The sequence below is a fragment of the Neoarius graeffei genome, chromosome 3, assembly GCF_027579695.1.
Source record: "Neoarius graeffei isolate fNeoGra1 chromosome 3, fNeoGra1.pri, whole genome shotgun sequence".
NCBI lineage: Eukaryota > Metazoa > Chordata > Actinopteri > Siluriformes > Ariidae > Neoarius > Neoarius graeffei.
Window position 1 is genome coordinate 71,111,668 of NC_083571.1, and position 26,412 is coordinate 71,138,079.

Consider the following 26,412-nt stretch of genomic DNA (forward strand, 5'->3'; position numbering starts at 1 on the left):
ATTCAACGTTTGCCCATGATGAATGTTTGTCCTCACAAACTGCATCTGTGTGTTTTAAAAAAAAAAAATCATGGCAGATCCATGTGTTAATGATGTTCCTGATGCAGTGTGACGAGACTTAGTTGTGATTTGCCTTTATCGTGTTGATGAAGTGAGGAGTCTGAACATGGACAGGAAGGAGACATGAAACACTTTTACTCACCATAAACACTGACACTGAAAGTCCTGGATGAGAGATGTTCAGTGATGACGTGTAATAAATAAACTCCAGAAAGGTTTCTGCTGATGTTCCTGATGGTTAAAGCTCCACTGATTCTGTCCAGCTGCAGTCGCTCTTTAAATCTCTCACTGATTTCTGTAACAGTTTCTCCTTTAAACACCTGACTGTTCAGTATCTTTCTCTCTGCTTTCTCAGGTCCATAAAACCACTGAATCTGAGCATCACTCAGAATTCCAGTTATCCCAGTATGGAGAGTTATAGTGGTTCCTTCCACTTCCTGCAGTGTGACCGTCTCGTCTCCAGCTGCACACAGTAAACCTGCATCACAGATTCAGAGTCAGCGTTACACTCCCAGATATGATCACATACAGTCCATTAAAACTTTACTGTTGTTTATAATCCAGACAAATCCCATGACATTTAAGGGGGTTGAATACTTTTGCAAAGTACTGTATGTAGTGGAGCTGTATTGTAACATATCTAGTAATAGATGCACTACTGATTTGTAATTTCAGATGATGCAGTTTTTAACTCAGAAATGTGACAATATTACACTGCTGGAAATCTGATCTATTCTGCAAATATATCATATACTACAGTACTGCATCTATTACTAGATATGTTATAATACAGCTACACTACATACAGTACTTTGCAAAAGTATTCAACCCCCTTAAATGTCATGGGATTTGTCTGGATTATAAACAACACACACACATTGCTCCAGCCAGTATTTTTATTACAAACAGTACATTCTTCAAGTACATTTTAAAGTAAAAATTCATTATTTGTCAGATCTTTAATAAAATTAAAAAGTGAAAAATGCTGCTTGCAGAAGTATTCACCCCCTTCAGACTAGTATGTGGTCGAACACCCCTTTGCTGCAGTAACAGCTGTAAAGCTGGGCAGACACTGTGCGATTTTTTTTCAATCGCGGTATTCAGCTGCTGCTCACACTGTACAAGTGAATCGCAGGTGTAAACAGCACGCAGCTTACGATTCCTGTTCTCACACTATACGATCCGATGCTCGGATGCGATGCTCGGATGCGATGCTCAGGATTTCAAACAGGTTTGATTTTCATCCGATCGATCGGGAGGAGGTCGTGAGGTGTTAATCGCTTGTCGTTACCCCATGTATACTACACGATCCGAGACGCACGATTGAGCCAAAGCTCGGCCCGATCTCCAAAATAGTCGCAAGAGTGAAAATCGTGTCAAAATCGGGCCAAAAATCGCACAGTGTATGCCCAGCTTTAGTGTGCTGGCTGGGGTCAGTGAATTTCCTACCACTGCAGGTCAGGGGTGTGTTTCCCGATAACGTTGCCCTTTAGGGCTAAAGAGAAAGCTGAGAGACTCTCTTAAGCAACAAACGTTGTCTCTGTACATGGTTTTCCCGAACTCACTCGTAAGAAGGAGTCTTGAGAGCAACATTACCAAGAGCATCTTTGCAGTGCGAGTACTTGATATAGACGTTAGTAGTTGATAAATCCAGTCGATGAGGTCACATGACGTTCGTTTTTAACCAAAAAACAATTAAAAAGTGTTTAATGCCGATACAACATATTAACATATTTTAAGCATTACATATATAATGTGGTAATTAATAATTGAAACTATTTTATATGTTTGGGCAATTGTTTTTATTCCAAGTTAATGTTTAATTAAATGAACAAAAATTCGCAAGAAAGAATGAGCAAATAAGGTAAATAATTAAGTAAATGTTCCCCGTGCCTGCTCATTTCACTATTAACCACCACCCCAATCAGGCAGTCATGATTATTTCAACTGTTATCCACAATGTCAAGTTGGTAATGTTCTCCTTTATGTGTGCACGTGCGCAGAGAAAGAGAGAGAGAGAGAGAGAGAGAGAGAGAGGATCTGTGAGTCCCTAAGGAGGCAGAATTGACCTCCATATACAGTGGTGCTTGAAAGTTTGTGAACCCTTTAGAATTTTCTATATTTCTGCATAAATAGGACCTAAAACAACATCAGATTTTCACACAAGTCCTAAAAGTAGGTAAAGAGAACCCAGTTAAACAAATGAGACAAAAATATTATACTTGGTCATTTATTTATTGAGGAAAATGATCCAATATTACATATCTGTGAGTGGCAAAAGTATGTGAACCTCTAGGATTAGCAGTTAATTTGAAGGTGAAATTAGAGTCAGGTGTTTTCAATCAATGGGATGACAATCAGGTGTGAGTGGGCACCCTGTTTTATTTAAAGAACAGGGATCTATCAAAGTCTGATCTTCACAACACATGTTTGTGGAAGTGTATCATGGCATGAACAAAGGAGATTTCTGAGGACCTCAGAGAAAGCGTTGCTGGTGCTCACCAGGCTGGAAAAGGTTACAAAACCATCTCTAAAGAGTTTGGACTCCACCCATCCACAGTCAGACAGATTGTGTACAAATGGAGGAGATTCAAGACCATTGTTACCCTCCCTAGGAGTGGTTGACCAACAAAGATCACTCCAAGAGCAAGGCGTGTAATAGTCGGCGAGGTCACAAAGGACCCCAGGGTAACTTCTAAGCAACTGAAGGCCTCTCTCACATTGGCTAATGTTAATATTTGTGAGTCCACCATCAGGAGAACACTGAACAACAATGGTGTGCATGGCAGGGTTGCAAGGAGAAAGCCAGTGCTCTCCAAAAAGAACATTGCTGCTCGTCTGCAGTTTGCTAAAGATCACGTGGACAAGCCAGAAGGCTATTGGAAAAATTTTTTGGACGGATGAGAACAAAATAGAACATTTTGGTTTAAATGAGAAGCGTTATGTTTGGAGAAAGGAAAACACTGCATTCCAGCATAAGAACCTTATCCCATCTGTGAAACATGGTGGTGGTAGTGTCATGGTTTGGGCCTGTTTTGCTGCATCTGGGCCAGGACGGCTTGCCATCATTAATGGAACAATGAATTCTGAATTATACCAGCGAATTCTAAAGGAAAATGTCAGGACATCTGTCCATGACCTGAATCTCAAGAGAAGGTGGGTCATGCAGCAAGACAACGACCCTAAGCACACAAGTCGCTCTCCTAAAGAATGGTTAAAGAAGAATAAAGTTAATGTTTTGGAATGGCCAAGTCAAAGTCCTGACCTTAATCCGATGGAAATGTTGTGGAAGGACCTGAAGCGAGCAGTTCATGTGAGGAAACCCAACAACATCCCAGAGTTGAAGCTGTTCTGTACGGAGGAATGGGCTAAAATTCCTCCAAGCCGGTGTGCAGGACTGATCAACAGTTACCGGAAACGTTTAGTTGCAGTTATTGCTGCACAAGGGGGTCAGACCAGCTACTGAAAGCAAAGGTTCACATACTTTTGCCACTCACAGATATGTAATATTGGATCATTTTCCTCAATAAATAAATGACCAAGTATAATATTTTGTCTCATTTGTTTAACTGGGTTCTCTTTATCTACTTTTAGGACTTGTGTGAAAATCTGATGATGTTTTAGGTCATATTTATGCAGAAATATAGAAAATTCTAAAGGGTTCACAAACTTTCAAGCACCACTGTGTGTGTGTGTGTATATATATATATATATATATATATATATATATATATATATATATATATATATATAAAAAATGTATGTATGTGTTTTGCATGCTTCAGTAACTATTGGAGGCAGAATTTCCCAGATATTCGTGAGGCATATTCAAAACTTAACACACTCTCGTGCACGCACAGAATGTTATGGCCCTTTTCCACTACCCTTTTTCAGCTCACTTCAGCCCGACACGGCTTGCGTTTCGACTACCTCAGAGCAGCACGACTCAGCTCGCTTCAGCCCTGCTTAGCACCCAAAACTCGCACGGTTTTAGAGTAGGGCTGAAGTGAGCCAAACCGAGCCGAGTGGGGCTAGTGGCGTGAGGAGACACTCCCCTGTGCACTGATTGGTGAGGAGGAGTGTCCTCACATGCCCACACACGCCCCGCGAGCATGCTGGGATCTGTAAACACCGTAAACCCGGAAGAAGAAGAATTACGAATTACAAGAATTTCTGAAGCCTTATGCGCCTCGCCTCATCTATACGCTCTTGCCAGTATCTGTTGGCGTTGTCGGTGACAACAAGCCACAGCACCAAGACCAGCAACACTAACGACTCCATGTCCTCCATGTTTATTGTTTACTATCTGGGTTGTGAGACTACCGCTTAAAAGGTCACTGATGTCACTGTTTGTGCCGCCTAACGACATCACGTGACGTCCACCCACTTTTGCTAACTCCACCCAATGTGTCCACCCACTTCCAGCCAGCACGGTTCAGTGCGGTTGTACTCAGCTCGACTCAGCCCAACTCAGCACGGCACGGCTCAGCCCAACTCAGCCACGTTGATAGTGGAAAAGCGGCATTAGAGGTTCAGAAATTTCTCATTTATGACACTAAATGAGAGAATCACTCACCTAATGGAGTTAAATTTGATGAAAATGTGGTGATAGTGTGACACTACGATATCCATAACATATCGAAATATATTCAGCATGTTTTGCAGATATTTCTTTACAAGTACATTGAGTTAAATATTAACGTACAAGAAGAATAATTTAACACTGGCAGCAGATTCAACACCAGTCTCCCCTGTTGATGGAGATTCCCTCGGAGGCGCCTGTGAATTCTGTGTATTTGGCTGTGATTGTGTCGCTCTTTGTTTTGAAAGAGTGGTCCGGGTCTCTCGTAAATTCAGAGCAAACTAAAGGACTACTTGGGATACGATGTTCAGGAAAACCACGTTAGCTTTGAGATGGATCTCAGGAGGTAATTAAAGACACTCTTGGCCTTAAGAGGCTTTTGGGAAACCCACCCCAGAGATTCTCACTGATTCAGATCTGGACGTTGACTTTGCCACTGGAGAAAATTCATCTTTTTGTTTTGAACCACTCCTGCGTTGCTTTGGTCTTGTGTTTGGGACGGTTATCCTGCTGAAAGAAGTTTAATCCAAGCTTTAGGTGGGTTTTTTTGCTGCTGTTTTTATTTTGTTTGTTTTTAAGCAGACTGTTCTCTTTTAATAGCCATTCTTTCTTCAATTTTGAAAAGAAGCTCAGGTTCAGTAGATCAAAAGTGTCCCTTGAGCATGATGCTGCCACCACCAGACTTCGCTGTAGGGATTGTGTCGCGCTATGAAATACAGTATCTCGATCTTGGTCTCATCACACCAAAAAAAAAAAAAGAACCACACCTTCACTGGGTTGATCTTGTGCAATGATTTCTTTGTAGCCACGCGTCCCATACAGTCCTCAGTTACACAGAGCTCCTGAAATGGTTGTGTGGTGCACCTTCACTCGTCTCTTAGCCACTGGACTCTAACTCCTTCAGAGTGACTGTTGGCCTCATTGTGGCTTCTCTCACTCGTCTCTGCCTTGTTTTTGAGTTTTGAGGGAAAGCCTTGTCTAGTTCATGCTTGTGTGGTGTGATGCAGCTTCCACTTCCTCAACACTGATCTGACTGGGATGTCCAAGCTTTGAGATATAATTTTACACCTTTATTCCTCAGTTATGAAATTCTCTTGCCTGATCTTTAGCTTCCTCAGAACGCTACTTAGTCTGCATTTTCACTCCTTTCCTTCAGACTGAACTGAATTAATTTTGACTGAAAATTCACTGGAAGCGAACGAGCACTGGAGTTTGCAATAAAAATACTGAGAGGAAGAACATGTTGAATTATTTGTTATTTATTATTAACTTAATACTAGTAATAATAATATTCAGCAAACTGAATCACACATCGTGACAGCTGACTCTTCCTCAAAACAAAGTTCACTTGTGTCTATCGAAAATTTTATTTTCCTGGACTGGAAAAAATGTATTTTCCCATATAAAATTAATCCTACCGAGCGTCAGAGACATTGACTGACTGTATGCTCACTCTGCGCTAAGCGAGCAGGGAACCAGTCTAAAGTAGCTCGTCTCGTTTCACAGGAAATGCAATAAAAAGTTTTATTCATCAACACAATATATAAAAGTACAAAAAATATTTTGAGGAAACCATTCAAATTTCCTCGGTTTTTGGTGTAATTTGTTGAAGTATGCACGTTCGAGTGTACTGGAAAAGAGGCTCAGAGGGGTCCACATAATGACAATTATTGGCTAAGGGTGACGAGGGTCAAGGACATCGTGTGCCAGCAGCGTGGTTGAAACAGGCAGGTCTCAATTTTGGAACTTTTGTATCACTTTAATAAACGATATCACTGAATAACGTTCCTTACCTCTAACCAGTATATACGAGGCCAAGTCAAAAAGTTTGAAGACAGATGTTATAATTTCAAAAGGTGTGAAAGACATCCTCCAGAATTCTACAAAGAAGGAATTCTCCGATGGAAACACCGCTTGCAGAAGCGTTTAGACTTATATGGAGGATATGTAGAGAAAGGTTTATTTTTAGAAATAAAGATTTTTTTTCAATTTGTGTTAACTTTTCGACTTGCCCTCTGTGTGTGTGTGTGTGTGTGTGTGAGTGAGAGAGTGATATATACAGTACCAGTCAAAAGTTTGGAAACACCTTCAAATTCGATGATTTTTCTTTATTTTAATTAACTAAAAGACACTTCGTGTCTTAAAGTAATGACTGACTTATTTCTCTTTACTTAGTTGAGTGGTTCTTGACATAATATGGATTACTACAGTTGTCGAACAGGGCTATTTACTGTATTTTTATTATTTACTCTTTACTGGTTGATGGTGTCAAATGCATTAAGAAGGCAAGAAATTCCATTTCTGACCAGACACGCCTGTTCATTGAGAAGCATTCCAGGCGACGACCTCATGAAGCTGGTTCAGATAATGCCAAGAGTGTGCAAAGCTGTTATCAAGGTAAATAGTGACGACTTTGAAGAATCTAAAAGATGAAACAATTTTTTTAATACTTTTTTTGTTTACCATATAATTCCATATGTTATTTCATAATTTTGATGACTTCAGTATTGTGCTACAATGTAGGAAAAAAATTTTAAAAATAAAAACATCGAATTTGAAGGCGTTTCCAAACTTTTGACTGGTACTGTGTGTATATATAACAATTTTTTTTATTGCTTTTGATGGTTTCATATACTTCGTAATGATATTTTTATTTTCTAAATATATATCAACATACAGCCATTGTGGCACGGGAGTCTGTGATTGGTGAACAGCTGACAAAGGGCGTCTCCCATTGGTTGTAAATCGTGACATAAGAATCGTAAACGCATACGGGACGTGCTGATTGGCAGTTCACATACTGAAGCCAAGCGGCGATGCCCGGCGTCTGTTGCTGTTGTCCGAAGAAAACTACAGCTAAAAAGGCTCTACTGCCGGATTACTTGGACAATCTTAGTCAGAAAGAAGCACAGGATAGATATACATGGAAATTAGAGTTTATTAGTGGTTATGAGCCGTACAAAATTCCTCAAAACAACTGGAGTGACGGTGCAGATTTGTGGCCTAGCGTGAGCGTTAGCTACATGTTGGAATATACCTTCTTTTTCCCTAAAAGTCCCGACACGGAAGAACAGTTTAAAAAAAAAAAAAAAACACTACAGAAGCAAGAAAACCTTCTTTGTTTAAAGACTTTTTCCCAACATCAGCTTTTGGGAACAGAATGTTGCAAAAGCCAAAGCATTTACTACTCTCAAAGGGCTCGGACCTAAACTGTGGGCTCGATGGTATCCCCATCCCTCCATGTCTCATCAACCCCAACGGCATGTAGTTACACAGCTATCTGCACTCTGTCATTTATACAGTGATGCTCATTATTGTTAAAACAATATCTGAAGTGTTATTTGTAAAATAACAAAATATCTTGCTCTAGACTTTCAAACAATATTGTAAGATTTTATTTTAATTTTATCTAATAGTGGATGGTACAATAATTACAAACACTAACAGAATCAGCACATTCTAGTTGTAGCTGTAGTCATATAATAACTATAATCACCCTTGTAATAATAATTTCAATAAACAGTTAATGTTCAGTTCCCTTTTCATTAATTCTCGATTCAAAGGCACAGCTGAGTCACACAGGTTGATCAGTGTGTAACAGACAATAACAATTTTATCCAAAATAGTTTTTCCTGCCTGAGTCGATTTATTTCCATTTCACATGTGTGCAGCTGTTGTAAAGTTCAGTGTGTTTGTGTAGAACTCTCTCGAACTGTAGGTTCATTTCTACACTCTGGTTCCATGGTGACATTTTGCACAGGACTGAGTTCCTTTGATAACAGAAACAAAGCTCCAGTATTATTATTACTATTTATTTTTATTATTATTATTATTATTATTATTGTACTCATTCAAAACTCTCCACAGCTTAATATACCCTAAATTATTAATTCCTCTGCTACGAGGAGAACTAACTTTCTGAATGTGTCTGCATATATTGGTGTTATGGTTTTGTCGATTCATAATTGTGCTGCTTCACCTACAGTACCAGTCAAAAGTTTGGAAACACCTTCAAATTCAATGTTTTTATTTTTTTTCCTACATTGCAGAACAATACTGAACTCATCAAAACTATGAAATAACATATGGAATTATATGGTAAACAAAAAAGTGTTAAACATGTTTCATCTTTTAGATTCTTCAAAGTCGTCACTATTTACCTTGGGAACAGCTTTGCATACTCTTGGCATTATCTGAACCAGCTTCATGAGGTCGTCGCCTGGAATGCTTCTCAATTAACAGGTGTGTCTGTCAAAAATGGAATTTCTTGCCTTCTTAATGCATTTGACACCATCAACCAGTAAAGAGTAAATAATAAAAATACAGTAAATAGCCCTGTTCGACAACTGTAGTAATCCATATTATGTCAAGAACCACTCAACTAAGTAAAGAGAAATAACAGTCAGTCATTACTTTAAGACACAAAGTGTCTTTTAGTTAATTAAAATAAAGAAAAAACATCGAATTTGAAGGTGTTTCTAAACTTTTGACTGGTACGGCATAAAATAAAATAAATAAAAATTAAAAATGAATCTTTGTAGCAATTTTTGACTTTTGTTTATACACACAAAAATGTAAATTGCTTTGCATTGTTTGATTCAGAAATGTTAAAAAGGAGTTTATTCAGTCATATAATTTTTCATTCAAATTTTATTGTAAATATTCTGAGAATCTAATGTAGGGTGAGGCTATTGTACCTTTATTATGTAACTTTTTAAATGATTAGTTAAGGTACAGCAGTATTCCTGAAGGTAATTGTGTTCCTAAAATCATTTTTAAAGGTAAACTGCATTCAGGTTACCATGGAAATAAATACAAGCTAAATGTGCAATAGACTGTAAGAGATTAATTTAGGGTATATTAAGCTGTGGAGTGTTTTGGAGAGAATCAGCCCAGTGACAAGGGAGAAAAAATCATTTTGTCCTCTTTCCTAACAGAAAAAAAGCACACTGCAGTCCTGTAAAATACCATGAAAGCTGTTTTTCAGTGGAATGATTCCACACCATCACTGGAGTATCACAGTTCACATGCAGTTCCAGTACATTAGACCTTTAGCAGATGTTCTTATCCAGAGAGACTTACAGCTTACCCTGAGGAGCAGTGAGGAGTTTGGTGCCTTGCTCAAGTTCAAGAAAATATATTCAACAAACCAAGGATATGAATCTTAGAATCAAGCTTCTGTTACAGAGCTAAGGGGTGCTAGGGTTATTAAATATCCATTTTCACCTTCTTCATGACTAACTTACTTCCTCAGACTGTTTATTTACAGAGAGTTCCTACTGTTGTGAAGCAAAGACTGAGACTTACAGCAAAACAGGAAAAGAACAGTCCAGAGAATAGTTTTTCCTGGGAAAATATTCACCACAATTTCATTTTCAGCCATAATTTGGGTTTTTCAGTCCACCATTTTTCCGGCTGTCTGTCCTTCACTTCAGTTTGTGAAGAATTCAGTGCTGGAAGAGAGTCGGCATGTGTTGGGGGAGGGGAGCTGATGGGTGCGTTATGGAACCCCAAAAAGGTCAAAAGGTTCTTAAAGTAGTTCTAGAATTTTAGAACCCACTATTGATGAAAATGTAGTATAAGGGTATATATTCAATGTATGCAAATTAGAAATAAAAAATTTCCCCATCAAAGGGGTGTATTTGAGCGATAAAACCGAGCTTCTGGGAAGCATTTCCTGGAAATCCCAGTCGGGAGTCACGTGACCGATGACGTAGTAAATTGACCAGGATGGCAGCATCCAGTATAAACACAAGCGAAATGAGTGAATCAGACAGCGATTATTCAGACGAAATTGCGTCTGAAGATGAAAGTGAATCGTATTCCAGTCGAGGTGAGTCGATGCACAACATTTTTTCTACTAAATCAGAGGTCTGGGCCGAAATGTGCGTCGTGATCGGCAGTATATTTGGGGCGAACCGATGGCGTTCAAGCGGCCTTTCCAACAACACGGAAATGACTGCAGCTGTCAAAGTCTGCTTTGTGTGCGTTCGGAGCTTGGGGAGAAGAAAAATGTGGGCCTGAATGGGGACAGTCACGGCTGTATCGTAGAAGTGCAAAGCAGGAACTCGTCCAGGGATCGTCTAGTTCTTGTTTAGTTAAAGAACCCTTTAATTGTCCTAAAGGTTCAAGAAGTTTGTTCAAAGCGCACCTCAAGATTCTCCCATGGACTATAAAAACCACTTTTCCCTTTACACTCGCCAGCATAAATATGTGCACTAGCCTTCAACTAGCACCAGTCTGCCCTCGTCCGCTTTACTTGCCGGTTCCACTCAGCGAGATCATATCTATTATTCTTATCAGGATCAGGGAACTGATGCAGAGATACTCCGTCTTTGTTGGTTTTAGAACAGCCGTACACGACACACTTTTTTACCATCGTATACAGTGGAAATAATCCGTAGATCCGCGAATTGTCACTCACAGTCACAGTATGTACAGGAAGTGAGCTGTCTAGCTTGTCAATTTACTACGTCATCGGTCACGTGATCGCGGCGCGATGTTTTGCTCATGGGCTATCACAGAAAATCCTCTATAAAATCATTACGGATAAACATTTTTTAGTGATTTTTTTTTTTGTAATATACTACAAATATTAGTATTCATCGTTACATGCAAAGGCGATTTTCAAATTCTAAAACTACTTTAAACATTGTAACTGAAGAAATAATTCATCATCAGTTTAAAGCATATACGCAGAACCATGGCCTCACTTTCGTTTATAAATGCCTTGAGACCTCAAGAATGATACAGGAATAGTTTTATGCATTAACAGTAAACCTAATATAGTAATTTTTACGATTAAAGTGATTCATATAGGTAGCGGTGTGAGTGAATGACCTTGACGTCCGTAACGTCACAGCAGGAAGTCTATCAGTCTCATCGCCATTTCCGCTATACTAAAACACAGAGCTGCCTGCAACTCCGATCCTCCATTTTGAGCTAATTTATCACCATGCCACATAGATGTGTTACTGGCCAGTGCAGCAACATGACAGAAGGTGGATTTACGTTGCATTCATGGTCCAAGAATGTTCAAACTGCAAAGATTTGGACACGTTTTGCGAGAAGTTCACGGGCATATTGAGCGGCTACGAAGTGGTCTCTCCTCTGCTCTGCACATTTTACTGAAGACTCGTACGAGACCTCTGATCTGTTGAGGAGCGCTGGCTATAAGCCCGTATTGAAAGAGGGTGCAGTATCAACAATTAAAGGAAAAGAAAACTACAAGAAAAAGAGCACTTATTTATTTATTTTTAAACCAAATTTCAGTTGCACCAGTCCTCCCAGAGTGAGCCAAGGATTGTTGCTAAAACCCGGGATGGAACAGGACGTGACATATCGCTCGGGCAGTGACCTCCCCCCGCGGTTGTTGCTAAAACCAGTGACGTCCCGTTCCGTCCCAGGTTTTAGTAATTGCCTGAGCCGAGCAGTAATGGCGGAGTACTCAGTATGGAGAAAATGGAGAATGAGTGGAGCAGCCGTCTTATTTCTCTACTGGATATTGCTGCCATCTCGCCCTTACGTGGAAGAAGCGAATGAATGGAGAACTGAACGAACAACTGAAAGTCAGATTGTTTCAAAACAATCGGCCACAAGATCGGCCTTCAAGAAGCGAGAACACAGACGGATAAGCTCCGACTCTCATTTGGATAAAAAAAACAACAAAAACAACACGTTTAGATTAATACATGTAACTTGTATTGTGTGTTTAAGTTACCGGTATAAGATTATTTAATTTGCTTCACAATGTGATTCTCAGTTCATCTGATTATTTCATGAGCCTTTTATGTTTTATCAGTGAAAATGCATGCATGTACATGTATGTTGCATTAGTTATAACACCTATCCTGTTTTAATGAGGGTCAACCTACAATCAATGAAGTCAAATCAGTCTTAGTTGAGCAAGTTGGTAACAGTATTTCTTACTGTGGCAGCGGGTGCGTGGTCAAGCAGCGGTCTGTGACCAGAGGGCAGAGTCAGGGAAGGTAAGTGGCAGAATCACTGCACCTGATGTCAGTTAACCTGTGTTTGTGTGTCTTCCCCAGTGACCGCGCCCTATATAGCGAGAGAGAGAGCAGAGGAAGGGAGCTCTCTCCCCAACCAGACGACTGATGTGTGTGCGCGCGCATGTCTGTGTGACTGGGAAGAGTGAAAAAGCTGATAAGCTGAAAATAGAGTTTTTTTGAAACTCAGTTCTGGCTTGCCGTACTTCTGTGCTCCACCCACCCACTCAAAGTCCTACAGTGGTGCCGAAACCTAGGAGGAGCACAGAGGAGAACAGCCCCATGGAGTCCTCCCCCTTCGCGGGCCTGATCCACGCCCTCGCCATGGCCCAACAGAGCCAGCACCAGGCGCTGGTCGCCCTCCGAAAGGAGCAAGCACAAAGGTTCGAGGCCCTGGTGCTGGCACAGCAGGAAGGTCATCAGGCATTCCGGCACCTCCTCGCGTCGGCGGGGTCCACCACCTACACCACCGCGGGCCCTCCCCACCTCACCCTAACAAAGATGGGCCCGCAAGACGACCCCGAGGCCTTCTGAGCGCTCTTTGAGCAAGCAGCAGAGGCCTGGGGCTGGCCAGTGGAACAGCGCGTGGCGCGCCTCCTCCCCCTGCTAACGGACAAGGCGCAGCTGGCCGCGCTACAGCTCCCTGCTGACAGCCGACTGGTGTATGCAGACCTGCGCCAGGCTGTCCTCCAGCGTGTGGGGTGCACTACTGAACAACAATGCCAGCGCTTCCACGCTCTATGCCGAGAGGAGGTCGGCCAGCCGTTCATGTTTGGCCAGCAACTCCGGGATGCCTGCCGGTGGTGGCTGAGGGCTGACAATCGCAGATCTCCTCTCTCTCTCTCTCTCTCCCTCCCTCCCCCTCTGTGTCTCATCCTCGCCCCGTTCCCCCACCGCGGAGGCGGGGGCCAGCTCCACCCTAGCTGGCCCGCCGCACCTGCGGTGCCATCTTATTTCCTGCTTCCGTGTCTCCCCCCCCCAGGTGAGTGAGCCCCAGAGCACCGGTGCAGAGAGAAAGCCCGGGCCGGTTTGCTGGCGCTGCAGGGAGCTGGGGCACCTCCAGCATCAGTGCTCGGCAATGGAGGTGGGCGCGGTGGTCTGGATCCCCGACGCGCCAGGGACCACCCTCGATCGGGCTGGAGTGTATCGCAAACCGGTGAGTGTCCAAGGGGATACGTATCAGGCTTTGGTGGACTCCGGCTGTAATCAGACCTCAATCCACCAAAGCCTGGTGCAAGACGAGGCACTGGGGGGAGCACAATTGGTGAAGGTGTTGTGTGTGCACGGGGATGTTCACAACTACCCTTTAGTGTCGGTCCACATTCTATTTCGAGGGGAGAAATTTAGTGTAAAGGCAGCGGTTAATCCTCGCCTTACCCACTCGATAATTTTGGGGACTGATTGGCCGGGATTTCGGGAGTTAATGACTCATTTAGTGAAGAGTGGGTCCTGCCGTAGTTCAGCAGGGGGAGGTCCCGGTGTGGCATTGGCGGGAGCAGCTGTCACAGAGCCGTCTACATCATCTCCGCATCAGAGTGAGGAGCAGCAGGCTCCTCCTCCCTCTCTCAGGGAATCCCTCGCGGATTTCCCATTAGAGCAGTCACGAGATGAGACTCTGCGGCATGTGTTTGACCAAGTGAGAGTAATCTGGTCAAATGCTCCAGCCAAACGCTACCCCGTCCTTCCCCTATTTCTCCATTATGAAGGATAGATTATACTGAGTGACGCAGGACACTCAGACTAAGGAGCCGATCACACAACTTTTGATCCCAAAGAGCCGCCGGGAATTGATATTCCAGGCGGCTCACTTTAATCTCATGGCTGGACACTTGGGGCAGGATAAGATAATGGCCTGGTTCTATTGGCCAGGGATTCGCGGTGTGGGTGCAATCAGTTAATTATTGATATTAAGTGATCAATCTCGTTAAATCAGTCTCATTAAATTTTGAAGGTTAATAATTAAAAATGAATCAATCCCATTGAATCGTTTAATTTGACTCGTTTGAATTGAATCATACCATAGAATCAGTCTCATTTGAAGTGAGTCATTCAGTGAATCGTTTAGTGAATCATTTAGTGAATCGTTCAATGAATCATTTAGTGAATCATTTGGTGAATCGTTCAATGAATCATTTAGTGAATCATACCATTAATCCTGGTGCTTAATAATAAATTACCAAACAGCTAAATTATGGTATATTTCCAAATTATTACAATCACTTACCATATTACATAACATATGCACCCTTTTTTAATTCTTTGAGAAGATTGGGGACTTCAGATATTGTTGTTCACAAATAAACACAGTTTGTTTAATAAATGATTTTATTATACAAAGATAAAAAGATAAAATAAATCAATATATACAAGCAGTGAGGTGTGTGTGTGTGTGTGTGTGTGTGTGTGTAGGACTTGACCATGTGTTTAGCCTCGTGTAGCTAACTACAAGTGGTGGAGGCCTAGCTTGTTGGTAGCTAAACAAAAGAATGTTATGTAAACAGAACAAAGGATTAGCTCTGTGTTTAGCCTTGTGTTGCTAGTGTGAGTTTGCTAAAGGCCCTATGGCCTAGCTAAAGTGTGTTTGTTAGGCCTTATGAGGCCTACTGAGCACGTGTTGCTAAAGACAAGGGTATTAGCCGTAGCTAACTAAAAGCTAGCTTGTGGATTTCTAGCTGAGGTGTGGTTTATCAGGCCTGATGGCCTGCTGAGCACATGGTAGGCCTTGATTAGCTTTGTGTTGCTAAGCAGACAAAAGGGAAGCTGTAGCTAACCCACTAGCTCATAACCATACTGAATCCACTGAAATCTTAATGACATCAAGATGTATAATAATGAAATTATAATGTTAGTAAGAATAAAAGAGAGAAGCATGCGCAGCCTATCTATTAAACAATTGAGAGAACATAGAACCAAAATAAATCAACACGCTGCGTGTCTAACAGTGTAACATAAACCTGGGTTTAAATTCACACTATTTCAAATAAAAGCAAATTCCTAAGACTATCCTAATTATGCCCAAATGCCAAAATCTTACTTAATCCTGCCTTTAGCAAGATATGAAGAACTATTCGCCGGTGTAGTTTCAGGCCTCGCCGTGGGAGCACGTGAGCTGCTCGGGATGGAGGTGTAGAAAACTTTCGGGTCCAGCGGAGCACTTGGGTGGTTCCCGTGGAAAGCAGAGGATTCTTGGTCCGAACCTCAGCGTTCGTGAGGAAAAGTCTCTGATCAGAATAAGATGCACAGCGCTTTTGAGTTAAAAAGGATTCAATCGCTTCTTAACTTTTAACTGCCTGGGCTGCAGTCGTGACGTCACTTCTAATGCAAGTAAACCGGTTGTAACTCAGGTTGAGTTGAAAGATCGCGCGACTCTAGAGTTTACCTTTGCCAAGGGTAAGAAAGAAAATCGCGCGAGTGATGGATCTTGCAAGAAAGAAGACGTCTTTTGGGTGGAGAGCGCCTCTTTATACGTCCAGATTCATCGGAAGCCAGACGAGAGAGACAAAGATGGAAGCGTTGTCCCATTGTTTTATGTTTCCTTGTATGATGACGTAGATGATCCCGCCCATGCGTGACGTGGGTCACACGGAAGTTGCCTGGGAATTGTAGTTCTGACACAAGATGGCGGCATGATACCTACAGCGGTGATGTCCGTAGGTGGTGTACGGCATGCCGCGAATGCCAGTTAGTAAATCCAGCAGCCATTCCAAAAGCGCCTTTGCGAGACCCCGTTCGAAAGAATTGGGATGGATCTTGTCCGGCCATTAGATCGGTCAACACGAGGGTATTGCTTTATTTTAGTTCTGGTGGACTATGCAACACGATACCCGGAAGCAGTGCCTCTTCGCAATATCTCAGCACGTAGTATTTCGGAAGCACTCTTCCATGTCATCTCCCGAGTTGGAATCCCCAAAGAGATTCTGACTGATCAAGGCATTTCGTTTATGTCACACACACTGCGCGAACTGTATGGGTTACTGGGAATTAAGCCGATCCGCACCAGCATTTATCACCCACAAACGGACGGTTTACTTGAACGGTTCAATTGCACCCTCAAGAACATAATTAAAAAGTTTGTACGCGAGGACGCACGCAATTGGGATAAATGGCTTAAACCCCTGTTATTCGCAGTGCGAGAGGTCCCACAAGCCTCCACGGAGTTCTCCCCGTTCTAATTATTATATGGGCGTAAGCCGCACGGCATCCTAGATGTACTGCGGGAAAATTGGGAGGAGGGACCTTCACCAAACAAAAATGAAATTCAATACGTTATCGATCTACGTGCAAAACTCCACACACTCACACACCTAACCCAGGAGAATTTGCAGCAGGCCCAAGAACGGCAAATCCGCCTGTACGACAGGGGTACGCGCCTTAGGGAGTTCACACCGGGAGATAAAGTACTCGCACTGTTGCCCACGTCAAGCTCCAAATTGATCGCCAAGTGGCAAGGACCCTTTGAGGTCATACGGTTAGTCGGGGATGTTGACAATGAGGTGAGGCGAACAGACAGGGGTGGGGTGCTACAGATTTACCACCTCAATCTGCTCAAGCTCTGGAATGAAGAGGTCCCCGTGGCATTGGTTCTGGAGGAGACGGAGCTGGGTCCGGAGGTTCAAAAGGGAACAATGACATCGCTTACCTCTCCGGTCCCCTGTGGAGACCACCTCTCCCCGACCCAATTCACGGAGGTTGCCCAGTTGCAGACCGAATTTTCGGACATGCCCGGCTGCACCTGCCTCATAGAGCACCACATTGAGATGCCCCCAGGGGTGGTAGTGCGTAGCCGCCCTTACAGGCTACCCGAACACAAGAAAAAGGTAGTTCGGGAAAAACTCGAGGCCATGCTCGACATGGGCATCGTCGAGGAGTCCCAAAGTGACTGGAGCAGCCCGGTCAGTGGTCTTGGTTCCCAAGGCCAACGGGTCGGTCCGGTTCTGTGTGGACTATAGAAAAGTCAATGTGGTGTCTAATAGAGGTCTGCGCGGGTCGGATTTTTCAGTCCCGCTCCCGCCCGCGCCTGCATTGTGCAGTCCCACGCCCGCAAAGAATTATGATTTTCAGTCCCGCTCCCGCCCGCGCCTGCCATATTTTGTCCCGCTCCTGCCCGCAAATCCCGCATGATGCAGACGTTCGCGTTATTTCTCAGGAAAGTTCTTGTCTTGACACAGCGTGATGGTGCCCCGCCCCCTACTTTGAGTGGATTTGAGCATAAATATCTACAGCTCACGTTCACATTTATTATTTACCTTGTTTCTGAATTCAGCATGTAGTGTCTCTAGTAATAATAATTAGTGCTGTCAAGCGATTAAAATATTTAATCGCGAATCGCACATTTTTGTCACATGAGAAACCATTGTAATTCTCTGATCAGCATAAAGTGAATGGGTTTGCTTTGTACCATGAGTGAAGTGATTTACTGCTTGAGTTAGTCTACAACTCTAATCAGAGAGACAGGTTACACAGTGACAGTAGGCTTGACTCAATGCTATCCCAGAAATCCTTCCTGTAACATGCAAATTTGGCCGCCTCTGATTGGACAGCCAAATTTGCATATTACAGGAAGGATTTCTGGGATAGCATTGAGTCAAGCCTACCGTCACTGTGTAACCTGTTTTAAAACATGTTTTTAGTTAGCGGGACTGCAGTTTATCACTGCTCCCACCCGCGCCTGCATATGTGCGCTCCCGCCCGCGCCTGCATATGTGCACTTCCAGTCCCACCCGCTCCTGCAATGAGCTTTCAAAATTTGTCCCGCACCGCACTGCTTTGCGGCGGGTCCCGCGAGTCCCGCGGGACTCCCGCGGGAGTGCAGGGCTCTAGTGTCTAAATTCGATGCATACCCAATGCCTCGTATTGACGAGTTGCTGGATCAACTAGGCACGGCTCGCTTTTATTTGACACTGGATTTGACAAAGGATTATTGGCAGATCCCCTTGACTCCATTATCCCGAGAAAAAACGGCCTTTTCCACACCGTTTGGCTTATACCAATTTGTCACACTTCCTTCTGGGCTGTTTGGGGCGCCCGCTACGTTCCAGCGGCTTATGGACAGGGTCCTCCGCCCCCACGCCACCTATGCAGCCGCATATTAGACACCATTATAATCTATAGTAATGACTGGCCGCAGCATCTGCAACACCTGAGGGCCATCCTTAGGTCACTGAGGCGAGCGGGTCTCATGGCCAACCCAAAGAAGTGTGCGATTGGGCGGGTGGAAGTACGGTATCTGGGCTTCCACTTGGGCAATGGGCAGGTGCGTCCCCAAATTAATAAGACAGCAGCGATTGCTGCCTGCCCGAGGCCCAAGACCAAAAAGGGGGTGAGACAGTTCCTGGGGCTGGCTGGCTACTATCGTAGGTTTATATCTAATTATTTGGACGTCATCAGCCCGCTGACTGATCTCACTAAAAAGGGGGCACCAGATCCGGTCCAGTGGATGGAGCAATGCCAGCAGGCTTTCTCTGAGGTGAAGGTTGCCCTGTGTGGGGGGCCACTGTTGCACTCCCCTGACTTCTCTCTCCCCTTTATGTTGCAGACGGACGCGTCAGACAGAGGGCTGGGGGCTGTTCTGTCCCAGGAGGTGGAGGGGGAGGATCACCCTGTGCTGTACATCAGCAGAAAGCTGTCAGTACGTGAGGGGTGCTACAGCACGATAGAGAAAGAGTGCCTAGCCATCAAGTGGGTGGTCCTCGCCCTCCGCTACTACCTGCTGGGACGCCCTTTCACCCTCTGTTCGGACCATGCGCCCCTCCAGTGGCTCCACCGCATGAAGGATGCCAATGCCCTGGACAGACTACAGTATGTTCAGAACTCAGCTGCCAGAGTCCTAACCCGCACTAAGTTGTGGCAACACATCACCCCTGCACTCAAACAGCTTCACTGGCTCCCAGTCAAATCACGTATCTCATACAAAATTCTGCCCCTCACCTACAAATCCCTCCATGCACTTGCCCCACAGTACCTCTCTGACCTTCTCCACCCCCACTCCCAGTCTAGGTCCCTGCGGTCCTCTGCCAAGGACCAGCTCTCCATCCCCCGTACCAGGCTATGGACCATAGGGGACAGAGCCTTCTGTGTAGCTGCAACCACTCTCTGGAACAGTCTACCACTCCACATACGCCATGCCCCCACACTGATGTCTTTCAAAAAGCATCTTAAAAAACACATGTTCACTGAGGCCTTTGGTCTCAAACTGACCCCCCCCTCCCCCATTTCCTCCTGTAAAGCGACCTTGGGTACCTTGAAAGGTGCTATACAAAACTAAATTATTATTATTTATTATTATTATTAACGCGCGGCTCACCTGTTGGTATCTGGCACTCCAGCCCTTTAACTCCAAGGTGATCCACAGGCCGGGGGCGCAGATGGTCGTGGCGGACTTCCTCTCCCATCGGGGGGGGGGAGTCGGCTGCAGGTCGGACAGCTCCCCAGCCTGAGTTGGGCGGTGGGGGTATGTGGCAGCGGGGGCGTGGTCAAGCGTCGGTCTGTGACCGGAGGGCGGAGTCAGGGAAGGTAAGTGGCAGAATCACTGCACATGATGTCAGTTAACCTGTGTTTGTGTGTCTTCCCCAGTAGGGTTGGGCGGTATTACGGTAAGAAGGTATCCCGAGGTATCCAAAAGTACCAACGGTATCGGTCTCATTACCGTCATTTTAAAAAAATATATAATATCTAAATAAATATGGAGTACATGAGGTCATAATATAAAATAATAAATTGAAGATCATCCCGAATAACTGTGTGATCGTATTTTCACTAATTCTATCAATTTCCTAAAGAAGTTTTCATCGCGTGCAGGGTTGTTTATGTCGTTACCATGGCAACCCTGCGTGACATTTTGGAGTCTGACAGAAAGCTTCGCAAGAGACTGAGAGCGGGGGTGTCATGGCTCAGATGGCTAAGGCACCGTACCATAAATCTGGGGACCCGGGTAAGATTCCGACCCGAGGTTATTTCCCGATCCCGTCTCTCTCTCTCCCGCTCATTTCCTGTCTCTCTATGCTGTCCTATCTAAAAAAAAAAAAAAAAAAGAGACTGAGACCGCGGTTGAAAGATGGCAAGTCAAGATAACGAGTTAGTGGCAAAAAAAAATACAACATCGGCAGTGTGGCAGCATTTTGGTTTCAAACCAAACGAAAAGGAAGAGCCAGCAATAATGTAAATGACCGCGCAAAATCGAAAAAAATCTAATATGTCCCCTAAGGCACACCATAGCCTGGGGTACTCCACTTCCACGAGATCTCTCCAATGAGTTGTGTTTTGATTAGGTTACATGAGTAACAAGGTAAAATAATATAACGTATGACATTTGGGATGTGGGTAATAAACGTTTGAAATGTCATCTACTGAAGAAACGGAAGAAAACATCGTAGCGTAAACTGTTCGGTTTCTGGTGGGAATTAGCAATGCGCTTGCTATCTTTGTTGGGTGTGTTAAACCGTATGGATTTAAGTGGAATAATTGTAAGGAGTTATGTGATCAAGACAACGTTTTAAGCAAGGTAAGGCCATTTGATTATTAATTTCCCCGCCATGGCATGACGTGGGCCCATATGATTTTGCCTTGTGCAGCTACCGCGCATTTGAATTAGGTTCGCCTCATTTGCGCTGAAGAATATGGTTTATCACGCAGTCTAAACGGACTTGGGTATTGGTTGATTTCTTTTTCTTTTTTTTATTTCCCATGCTTGAAAGGGTATGATCCTGCTCATCGTGTACTTTTTTTTTTGATGGAGTAGGTGAAATAGTGCTGCAAATGGCGTTTCAACGCAGACGTGTAAACGACAGTTGAATGCTATTTTCAAGATGAAGGAAGAGTTGTGTGATGCTTTGAAATATCTCTTAATCCATTCATCAATGCACAAAATTCGCTTTGCTGCTTAATCCATACCACAATGCACACAATTCGCTATGCTGCTTTTAAATAGTACATTTGAGGCATAGGCGCACGTTACACAGTAGGCCGAAACAAAATATTATTTTTTTCTCGGTAATACCGTATACCCCGGGAAAACACAGAGACGGTTTAAAGGTATCAAAATTTGGATACCGCCCAACCCTATTCCCCAGTGACCACGCCCTATATAATGAGAGAGAGAGCAGAGGAAAGGAGCTCTCTCCCCAACCAGATGACTGATGTGTGTGCGTGTGTCTCGGAAGAGTGAAAAAGCTGAAAATAATGAGTTTTTTTGAAACTCAGTTCTGGCCTGCCATACTTCTGTGCTCCACCCACCTGCTCAAAGTCCTACACTTACTTTCACCATAAATTTTTATTTATATGACTGGTCTAGGGCGGCACGGTGGTGTAGTGGTTAGCGCTGTCGCCTCACAGCAAGAAGGTCCGGGTTCGAGCCCCGGGGCCGGCGAGGGCCTTTCTGTGCGGAGTTTGCATGTTCTCCCCGTGTCCGCGTGGGTTTCCTCCGGGTGCTCCGGTTTCCCCCACAGTCCAAAAGACATGCAGGTTAGGTTAACTGGTGACTCTAAATTGACCGTAGGTGTGAATGTGAGTGTGAATGGTTGTCTGTGTCTATGTGTCAGCCCTGTGATGACCTGGCGACTTGTCCAGGGTGTACCCCGCCTTTCGCCCGTAGTCAGCTGGGATAGGCTCCAGCTTGCCTGCGACCCTGTAGAAGGATAAAGCGGCTAGAGATAATGAGATGAGATGAGATGACTGGTCTATAGCTGTCAAAGGCCTCGGCCTTAAAACCGGTTACCACTGTGACGTCACGTACTCAGGGCTGACTGGCTCAGCTGGGCAGCTCGAATGGCAACTTTGCAGTCGATTTTTAACTTTCAAAAATATATTTTTTTTAAATTCCCATTTATGCAGCATACAAGAGTCGAGGTTGGAGATACTATCCACTCAGAAATGTATTTAAAAATAAAGGTTCTGCATATCATATTTAAAGAAATCACTTCAAATGTATTACTTTTAAAAAAATAATATAAAAAGAAATTGTGTATCAGAAAGGTTTTCCTCCAAAATGGAAGCCATATTAAGTTTTGCACAACAGCTGGAATAACATTGCCATTTTATTCAAATTCACATGTTTTTGGTTGTCACTTTGAGGTGTAATTAATGGATATTTTCAGATGCTGAGAATAAGTCTAGATAAACTTATACTGGAATGAAGGGATTCTGTAAATGTGGATCTAAGAAGATAAGTGTTCAGGGCTTTCTGTGACTGATAGCTAGACATCAGGCTGTGCATCAAACTCCAAATTGCATCTTTAAACAAAATCTTGTTGTGAGAAATCATTTGCATTTAAAATACACTGGTTATGAGTTAGGCATGGTGGTGTAGTGGTTAGCACTGTCGCTTCACAGCAAGAAGGTCCTGGGTTTGAGCCCAGCAGCCAACGAGGGCCTTTCTGTGTGGAGTTTGCATGTTCTCCCCGTGTCTGCGTAGGTTTCCCCCACAGTCCAAAGGCATGCAGGTTAGGCTAATTGGTGGCTCTAAATTGACCGTAGGTGTGAATGGTTGTTTGTCTCTGTGTCAGCCCTGCGATGACCTGGTGACTTGTCCAGGGTGTACCCCGCCTCTCGCCCATAGTCAGCTGGGATAGGCTCCAGCTTGCCTGCGACCCTGTACAGGATAAGCGGCTACAGATAATGGATATACACATCTCCATTATGAATGGATGGTTATGAGTTTCCTGTGTTTGAATGGAAAACTAGAAGAATTCTGATTATTCCAGGACTTTATGGTGCGTGTGTGTGTGTGTGTGTGTTAGATCAAACACTGATGAGAAAAATAAAACCACCAGTGAAGTGTCACCTAAATGTCTGTTTTTATCCTGCCGACTGTATTTCCTGGACTAAACTGTTGTCATGAAGACCTCGAAATAAAAAGAATCCACAAGAGCTCTGACCCAGATAAAACATACCACAGAGATGAAAAGATTAAAATAAGCATGTTTGAGGTTTTCCTGTATAGTTCATTTAAACAATGTGAGAATCCTTTATCAAATCAATCAGCAATAACTGAGATCGTTAATAACTGAGATCGTTTGAACTTGTTCATAAAGCACTGAGCAAACAAAGTTTTTTGGTTTTATTTTTGTTTTTAATTTGTCACATAGATCACATAGTTTGTGACAGGGCAAGTCCCCAATTGATTTTCAACCCCTTTGCTTTGGCGTAGATTTTTTTACACTGGATGCCCTTCCAGATGCAACTCCCCCCAGTCTTTCTGGGCTTGGGACCGGCACCAAGTATGCACTAGCTTGTGCAAGCCCAGTGGCTGGGTATTTTTACTTAATCTGCATGTCTTTGAACCGTGGGGAAACCGGAGCACACCCACACAGATACATGGAGAACATGCAAACTCCACACAGAAAGGCCCCTGTCGGCCATGAGGTTCAAACCCGGAACCTTCTTGCTGTGAAGCAATCGTGGTAACGACGACACCACCCACCATGCTGCTGTTTTTATGTGAAACAGCATGTGACGATGTGTATTATATACTTTTAAATTTGTATTTTTAATAAACGTATGGTATTTTTTTTCTGATTTGACTGTCATTAATTATTGTATCAATCCTGTTGTAGGAAGTTCAACACTGGACTGGACTCCTTTCTCGATCCTGACATTTGTCCATCCTCAGCTAAACGTTACATCACATGTGGGTAACACGCCAATTTCACTTCACTCTGTATTTATAAACAGAAATATCATGCTTGCAAATACTGAATAAAAAACTTTATGGACTGAATGATGTGTCATTTTTATATGTGATGTTTTAAAACGAGTGTAATGAGGTTCTAGACAAAAAAAATACTCAATGACTCGACTGGTTCTCAATAAACACATTAACACTTGGTGTAGAATGAGCACAATAATCACTTCAGAGGTACTTCCAGAACTTCACAGGGAAAAACAAATGTTAAGTCGATTATTTTTGCTGTCTGGTCGTCCATCACCACTTCCCTTTTACTGTGTGCGTGAGACGGAGAGAAGAACACTGAGAACCAACCACAAACTTCTGCAACAACCATGACAAATGTCACTGTTTTGTTATTTCCTTTCTTTTAGTTGAATGATTTTGGAGGTTGTGTGTTATAAAGATGGGGCCACTGAAGAGTTGTCAGTATTTATGTTAAACATTGTAGTACCTGATGCTTGTTAAAGGTAAAATCACACCGCAGTTCTGTAGATTTGTGTCTCATCAGCTAAGAATTAGGTGAATTAATTCAACAGTGTCCAGGTCAAATGATGCGTACATTATGACATCAGTATTAAAGCTGGTATTTGATAGAATTTTTATAGAAATGGATAATTATTGGTATTTGGATGTTGTACAGATGAGAAGATTATAAATAGTTTGATGCTTTGGTCAGTAAGAACAGAGAAACAGTGAAAACAACATCAGACGCAGAGAGTATTTGAGACTTCGCAGGCAGTTTTCATTTCCTCTGTGAGTCCTGTATTGTGCTGGAGAACCTAATGCACCATCCCTCCATTTCCCATTATCCACAAATCAATATAATGACCATATCAAATGCTTTTAAGATCTAAAAAGCCTGTGTGACTGGAAGCAGTAAAAACCCACCATGCACCAGAATAGCCGGAGGAACACAAAACTATAGCTGGTGAATATTACCAAGAAAACTAGTTAGCAAAACTAGAGGGCAGATTTAGCTGGGGAAGCCATGGCATAAAGTTTAGAGATGGAACCATGGGCCCAAAGGGTCGCTGGTTCAGTTCCCTGGATCGGCAAGAAAAATCCATGGCTGAATGCGCTTGAGCAAGGCACCTAACCCCCAACTGCTCCCCAGGTTGTGTGCGCGTGCGCTCATTGTATGTTACTCTGGATAAGAGCATCTGCTAAATGCCTGTAATGTAATGTAATGTAATGGAGAGAGAATTGTATGGAAGGTGTAGGACTGAAGGGAGTCTTTTAGTGACTCAGGCCTTGAATCTGTATCCTGATGATTCAGTGCTTTAATGATATTTGTTCTACATTTATCCGTCTTCCCTTCAAAGACCAAAACTTGCATTGTTTTTTTTCCGAGTTTCTTTTTCCAGCACAAATTTCACTTTCTGTTTTTTGTGGTTTGTCTTTCATCTCATCTCATTATCTCTAGCCGCTTTATCCTGTTCTACAGGGTCGCAGGCAAGCTGGAGCCTATCCCAGCTGACTACGGGTGAAAGGCGGGGTACACCCTGGACAAGTCGCCAGGTCATCACAGGGCCGACACAGACAACCATTCACCAGGTGCAGTTTTAAGGGGTGGCAAAAGGTGGCAGTTGCCACTGTAAAAATATGTCTTGCCACCCCAGTTGCCCCCCATTTTAAAAATAATTATTTATTAAAACACATTTTTGAAATTCAATTATCTGTCTACAGAGATATTAAGCCCTCATCTCATCTCTACCTACCGTTATTTACATTATTTCACGCCCCACCCCACCCCTGGAATTTTGAAATGGTTTCACCCAGAGAGAGACGTTCTGTTAGCATTACTAGCAGGTCAGCCTAGCTCGCGTTTTCGCCTGTGTGCTATTCAGTTTAGTGATATACTTGATTTGTTTCTTTTAGTTTTACGGAAATGAAGGATGAACACATCTGTACAAGTTTGAAGTCTTCAGTAAAGATCCACAATCTAAACCGTTCACTATCTGTCTATTTTTTGATACATCGCTAGGGCAGAATAGTTCCATGCATTGCTTGGGAATATACTTTCAGAAAAGATGGTTTAGATGGTTGAATCCGTTTTCCTTGATGGTACAATAGCTCAATACATATTTGACAAGATGACAGGG

At 43.3% G+C, this 26,412-nt stretch overlaps 1 protein-coding gene across 8 annotated transcripts in view; it reads left to right on the forward strand.

The window, feature by feature from the left end:
- LOC132883512 (uncharacterized) overlaps positions 1-26,412 on the forward strand; it is a 112,121-nt gene that overhangs the window by 11,526 nt on the left and 74,183 nt on the right. The window contains exons 2-5 of one of the 8 annotated variants that reach the window (XR_009654344.1): positions 8,778-8,884; positions 12,580-12,630; positions 13,631-13,804; positions 24,198-24,361. The exons of 3 other annotated variants lie outside the window; for them this stretch is intronic. The gene's annotated coding sequence lies outside the window, so the exon portion shown is untranslated. Of the gene's footprint in view, positions 1-8,777; positions 8,885-12,579; positions 13,805-24,197; positions 24,362-26,412 lie in introns of those variants that run through there. 4 more of the 8 variants (XR_009654343.1, XR_009654341.1, XR_009654342.1 and 1 more) reach the window with 4 other exon arrangements.